Genomic DNA, 6826 nt, shown 5'->3' on the forward strand with positions numbered 1-6826 from the left:
GTATATGTTTAGTTTTAACAATTTAGCAAATTATGGGGAACCTGAGTGGTTCAGTCAGTTGAGTGTCCAACTCTTGATTTTGGTTTGGGTCATGATCTCATGGTTGTGGGATCAAGCCTCATGTTGGGATCCATGCTGAGTAGGGAGCCTGCTTGGGTTTCTCTCTCTTTCTCCCTTAGCCCCTCTCCCCTGCTCACATGAGCTCTCTCTCTAAAATAACTATAATAAAAAAAGCAATTTAACAAATTACTATCCAAAGTAGCTGTACCATTTTACATTCCCATCAACAATGCATGAGTGGCCTGGCTTCTAGGATTTAGTATTATTACTATTTTTAATTTTAGCCATTCTGATATGTGTATAATAATACCTCGCTGAGGTTTTTTTTTTTTTTTTTTTTTTGCTGAGGTTTTAATTTGCATTTTCCTAATGGCTAAGATGTTGAACATCTTTTCACATGTGTATTTACTTACTCTCTGTATATACTTTTCAGTTAGATTTTTGTTCATGTCTTTGTGCATTTTCTAATTGGATCAAATTGGATTATTTGTTTCTTATTGTTGAATTTTGGGACTTCTTTTTTTTTTCAAGAGAATATTAAATCATTTATTGATTGCACATGATAATGGACAATACACAAGCTTTAATCCCATCTATAATTTTATCTGATACCATAATTCAATTTAGATATATTGCATAGGATGTGCCAACAATCATATTAATAACCAAATAAACTCCAGGACTTTGCTTGGGTGACCCTTTTAACGGTGAACTCCAGGTCACAACACTTTAGCTGTCAGTTCAACCACACCAATGTTTGTGGAGACAATGGCTTCTGTGCCCAAGCAGGTTGCAAATAAATTTCAAATGGAACCTGGCATCACCCTGATGGAATTCTAACTTCACACTGTTGGGGTAGTTTACCAAGATGGCTTCAGAGTAGACTAACTTTACACAGCACATTTTAAAAAAGACACATTTATTCAGCGTCATGATCAGACTATTACATTTAGCAATCAACAGCATGGGTGCAAAAAAAAAAATCTACATTAAAACCCTTTGTTGGAATGCTTTACACTTTGCACAGAACAGAAACTAAAATAACCTGTTATACAATTAGTCACAAATACAGTCCTTGAGTTTTTTGCCCATACACATGAGTATTGTCTAACACATGTCTTCTTTGTAGCAGCTAGGCCCTGCCACCACTGTGCTTGGCTGAGTTCACAAATCTGTTGTAACCTGTAGCTTTTCTGTCACTTCTCTGGCTCTCCTCTCCTGCTAAGCTTTGTGTCCTGGCAGTAATTAAAACCTTCTGCCACTGCCATAGCTACTGCTGCTGCTGGAACCACCTTAGCCACCTTGGTTTCGTGGTTTGGCAAAGTATTGGCCTCCACCACCATAGGGGCCAGAGCTTCTGCCTCCAAAATTTCCTCCTTTCATGGGTCCAAAATTTGAAGATTGATTGTTGTAATTGCCAAAATCATTATAGCTTCCACCACCTCCAAAGTTCCTTCTATCGTTAGCAAATCTGTTATAGCCATCCCCACTGCCACCATATCCACCACCACCTCGACTGCCACCAAAGCCACCTCGCCCACTGAAGTTTCCTCCATGGCCAAAGTTGTCATTCCCACCAAAACCACCTCCACGACCACCACCGAAGTTCCCAGAACCACTTCCACCTCTTTGGCTGGAAGAAGCACTAGCCATCTCTTGCTTAGATAAAGCTTTCCTTACTTCACAGTTGTGGCCATTCACAGTATGGTATTTTTGAATGACAATCTTGTCTACAGAGTCATGGTCATCAAATGTTACAAAGGCAAAGCCTCTCTTTTTGCCATTGCCTCGGTCTGTCATGATTTCAATCACTTCAATTTTCCCATACTGTTCAAAATAATCTCTTAGATGATGTTCTTCAGTGTCTTCTTTAATGCCACCGACAAAAATCTTTTTCACAGTTAAGTGGGCACCAGGTCTTTAAGAATCTTCTCTCGAGACAGCCCTCTTTGGTTCTTCAACTCTTCCATCCACCTTGTGTGGCCTTGCATTCATGGCTGCATCCACCTCTTTCCACAGTGGCATAGGTGACAAACCCACAGCCTCTGGAGCACTTGGTGTTTGGATCTCTCATTACCACACAGTCCGTAAGCATTCCCCACTTATGGGGAAGCTCAAAATGGCTCCTCAGACTCTCATCGATTGTTTCAAAGCTCAAACCTCCGATAAAAAGCTTCCGCAGCTGTTCAGGCTCTTTGGGAGACTCTGACTTAGACATGAGGGCAGTGGGAGGGGAGACTTTCACGATGCTTACTCAGCGACATCCACGGGTGGAAAGGAGTAATCTTGAGACTTCTTTATATATTCTAGAAACAAGTCCTTTATCAGACACCTGATTTGCAAATATTTTCTCCCAGTGTATAATTGATCTTTGTAATCCTCTTAACAGTGTCTTTTACAGAGCAGAAGTTTTACATTTTGATGAGGTGCAATTTATCAAGTTTTCCTTTAGTGGATCATGCTTTTGGTGTCAAATCTAAAATTTCTTCACCTAATCATGAAGATGTTCTTCCATTTAATTTGTAAAAGTTTTATCATTTTATGTTTTACATCTATGTCCATAATCCACTACAGGATAATATGTTCAACCTAAAATTTTTTGGTAATATTTATTTATTTTTGAGAGAGAGAGAGAGAGAGAGAGAGTAGTGGGGGGGGGGGCAGAGAGAGAGGAAGACACAGAATTCAAAGCAGGCTCAGCACAGAGCCTGATGTGGGGCTCAAACACACAAGCAGTGAGATCATGACCTGAGCCAAAGTCGGATGCTCAGCTGACTAAGCCACCCAGGTGCCCCAATACATTCAACTTTAAAGTCAAAGAGGTTGAAAATATGGTAGGTATGCAGGTGATACAAGCCCCCAAGATAAAATTTATAAGCATGCCATATCAGAGTTTAGTGTGATGGTTGAGAATGTGGGTTCTAGAGCCAAGCTGCTTGGTTTTAAATGCCTGCCCTACCTGGGAGCCCTAGGGAACTATGGTAAACTCTGTCTTAGTTTCTGTATCTGCAGAATGGGATTAATGAAAGTATTTGCCTTAGATGGTTGTTTTGAGAACTTACTGGGATAATACACGCAGAACACTTAGAACTATACTCAAAGAAATGCTGCCTATTATGCAAAATTTGGGTAGTTACAGGGAAGACAGGTCCAAGTAGGGAGCTCATGTGAAAAAAAATGTTTGTATAGACAAAAAAGTGGAGAGGTTAACTTAACTTACTTGCAATTTTTAACTTAAATATTTGTACAATTTTTGTTCATTGATATATGCTTATAAACATATGTCTTCATCCTGAAATAGCAAAGTTTGCACAGGATCAAAATAACAAGGAATTTAAATCCATTCAGTGAAAACAAGAGTCCCTTGTTTACAACTATATAGATTCTCAAATGCATTTTTTTCATATTCTTGTTGACATTTTACAAAGCAAAGTCACTGTTTTAGATTATCAACTATGAGAAAATGGTCACGATTTCCATGCAAGTAAAATAGCCCAGCAGTAGGGTAAAAGGGCATCACCAGAGTTCATAGTTGTAGCCTGATATGGGGGTTCATGTAGATTCTCAGCCTCTCATAGTGGGGACTTCTGGGCCCCAGCCCTTGGTACCACTAACAGAATGCTGTTGGGGCATGGATTTTTCTTATGGTCTCTATCTTCACTGAAAATGAGGAAATGAGAGAGATGTTGATATAGGAGGGTTGACTAGGTGGAGAAAGAGGTTCCTGGAAGTGAAAGGAAGAAGCTATTACAAATATTAGGCATTAAAAGAGAGAGGACAGAGGAAGTGAAGAGCGCCTGAGATTACTAGAAAGAGGTGGTCTTCCCTTGGACTGGTCATTACTTTGCCAGGAAGCAGCTGAGGGGCACTGGGCAATTCACCCACTCTCTCTGTGCCTGGGTTTCCTTTTCTGCCTCATCATGAAAAGAGTGTCTACCCCACACACTTCATGGGCTGTTATCCATTTACATGAAAGTTCTTTAAGCAAAACATAAATATATGACATTGTTTTATTTCATTGTGGACCAAATAGACATATATTTTTGTTCATTCTTGTTCTGGAGTACACCTTAAGAATTAGCACAGTCTCCCTCTCCTGCTCCCTCGGTCTTAGATTTTTTTGGTTCCCCTCTCCACCGTATTAGCAGTGTCTCAGCAGTGCGCTGTGGCTGGCTTTACCAGAGATGCTCTTTTGTGTTAGTAACTGCTACACCATGTTTCTAGTTAGATCATTAAGCTCACTCTCCTCTCCTAACTCTGTAATGTAGGAAACCGACCCAGATTATTCACCCTATGCCTTGCTACTTCTCAGATGTCTTTGTGCCTAAAAAAACACAGGCCCTAAGTTTACCCAAGGAAACAAGCTTGAATTTGTCTTAAAGAATAGATATATGAATATTAGTTTAATCAACATCATGAAATACAAATGTAGATTCACATTACTCACAGTTCTAGTGAAAACTGTGCATGTGCACATGTGGAGTAGTTTGAAGAGAAGACAGGTTTTTTTAAGTACTGTAAATTTGTCTATTTTTGCAGAAAACAGGAGAATATTTTTTAGGGTTTGCTATTATGGGGGTTATGATCATCATTGCCTTCAATTTTTAACTATGTGTGTAATCAATGGAAGTATTTTTAGATACATTCACAGTTTTACACTAAAAATGGAAAGGTAAAGAATTAGTCCTTTGGGAGATATTTTGTAGGGAAAAATCTAGTGACCACAAAGTCCCTAAATTAAGTATGAAAACATGGGAGAAAATTTCTAATAGTGGGCCATATAAAGACCTTGGAATAATCTCAAGTTTTCTTAATTTAAATACTTACTTGTTATTCATATTTTATTCCCCATTGCAACCTCATCAAGTTTAAGAAATAGAGTCATATGTGTATCAGGAGAAGAGAAATATATATATATGTTATTTTTTTCATGATTTGAGGAAGCACTAGGAAGACTGTCTTCTATCATTAGAAATCTACCATTAGAGAACCATTCTTTGGGGAGTACCAGCTCTCCAGGAGGGAGACATATTAAGCTGCTGTCAATCAAGGGACGCCTGGGTGGCTCAGTTGGTTGAACATCCAACTTCGGTTCAGGTCATGATCTCACAGCTCGTGAGTTCGAGCCCCGCGTCAGGCACTGTTCTGACAGCTCCGAGCCTGGAGCCTGCTTCGGATTCTGTGTCTCCCTCTCTCTCTCTGCCCCTAACCCACTCACATTCTGTCTCTGTCCCTCTCAAAAATAAATAAACATTAAAAAAAATAAAAAGCTGCTGTCAATCAAGAACACATGTACAAGCCACATAGGATCATCATGAAACATAGGGTCTAAATTCAGATGGAGCTAGGATTTAATTTGGCTTTGGCACTTACTAGCTGTGAGATTCTGGGAAAACTATACTTACCTTCTCTGAGTCCCAATTTCTTCACCTATAAAGTGGGATTAATAAAAATGAAAGACCCAATTTTAACGAGCTGATATATTTGAAGATTCCAATACAATACTTAGTTTAAAGTAGGCTCTTAGTGCATGGCAATGATAATTATCAGTAATAGCAGCAATTTAGAATATTTAGTTCAGACTGGGGCTTGCTTAGCTTTGGGGGTACATGAAGACATTAAAGAGGTATACAGATTTAGATAATTTTAAGGGAGTCAATTTCCAGATTCTACGTTTCTGTACATAAACACTTTTTCTGTACTCATCTGCTTGCAAATACACCTGCCTCACGTTGCTTCTCCTTTTCCATCTTTCCTTTTACAATTTCCCTTATTCTGCCTTTTAAGAAAGAGGCATATTTTTCATATCATACAATGGTACATTGCCACTGGTGAAGAAAGCTCTGGGATGCCAAGCAAAGGCAACTTAGTCTATAGGTATTTGAGAGCTTCCATTAATCAAAATGGAACCATAATCCAAACATAATAGGGCACCATGTCTTTCCCTGTCCTATGCTTATGCTTATCTCTGTTAAAGGCCAAGCATAACTGTTATGGAGTGAATGTTTGTGTCCCCCTCCCCCCCAAAATTCATATGTTAACATTTTAACCCCCAATATGATGGTATTAGGAGGCAAGGAATTTGGGAGATAATTAGGTCATGAGGATGGAGCCTTCGTGAATGGGATAAGTGCCCTTGTAAGAAGAGATATGCAGGTTCCCTCTTTGCTCTCTGACAAGGAAAGGATGGGCATCTGCAAACAGGGCATCTGCAAAGGATGGGCCCTCCTCAGACACCAGATCTTCTGTGATCTGGCCTTCCTGGCCTTCAGGACTGTGAGAAATTAATGCTTCTTGTATAAGCCACACAGTCTATGGTAATTTGGCAGAGCATCCTCAACTGGCTAAAACGATACCATAAACAGGTGTGCTGGCTGCTGACATATATTTAGATGTGTTGCTTTCAAGTATATTATGGATTAGGTGAGGGCTGGGTGGATAATTGCTTTTTTTTGGTCTTCACTACTGGCAAAGAAGATATTGTTCTTGAGGAAAGACTCCCTTGAGAATGGAGCAAAAAGAACATCTCTTGGAAATATTGACGATGGCAGCATGTTATTCACTCAGGTGACAAACTCATGATAGGTTTCTGTACTTCAGCTATCTTTTTTTTTAACGTTTATTTTTATTTTTGAGACAGAGAGAGACAGAGCATGAACGGGGGAGGGTCAGAGAGAGAGGGAGACACAGAATCGGAAACAGGCTCCAGGCTCTGAGCTGTCAGCCCAGAGCCCGACGCGGGGCTCGAACTCACGGACTGCGAGAG

The 6826-nt window shown here is 39.8% G+C and overlaps 1 pseudogene; it reads right to left on the minus strand.

Annotated features, from left to right (window-relative positions):
- Positions 1-455: 455 nt before the first annotated feature.
- LOC125929835 (heterogeneous nuclear ribonucleoprotein A1-like) lies at positions 456-2293 on the minus strand (annotated as a pseudogene).
- Between the last annotated feature and the right edge of the window lie 4533 nt (positions 2294-6826).

This window comes from Panthera uncia, chromosome A2 (genome assembly GCF_023721935.1).
Source record: "Panthera uncia isolate 11264 chromosome A2, Puncia_PCG_1.0, whole genome shotgun sequence".
NCBI classification, from domain to species: domain Eukaryota; kingdom Metazoa; phylum Chordata; class Mammalia; order Carnivora; family Felidae; genus Panthera; species Panthera uncia.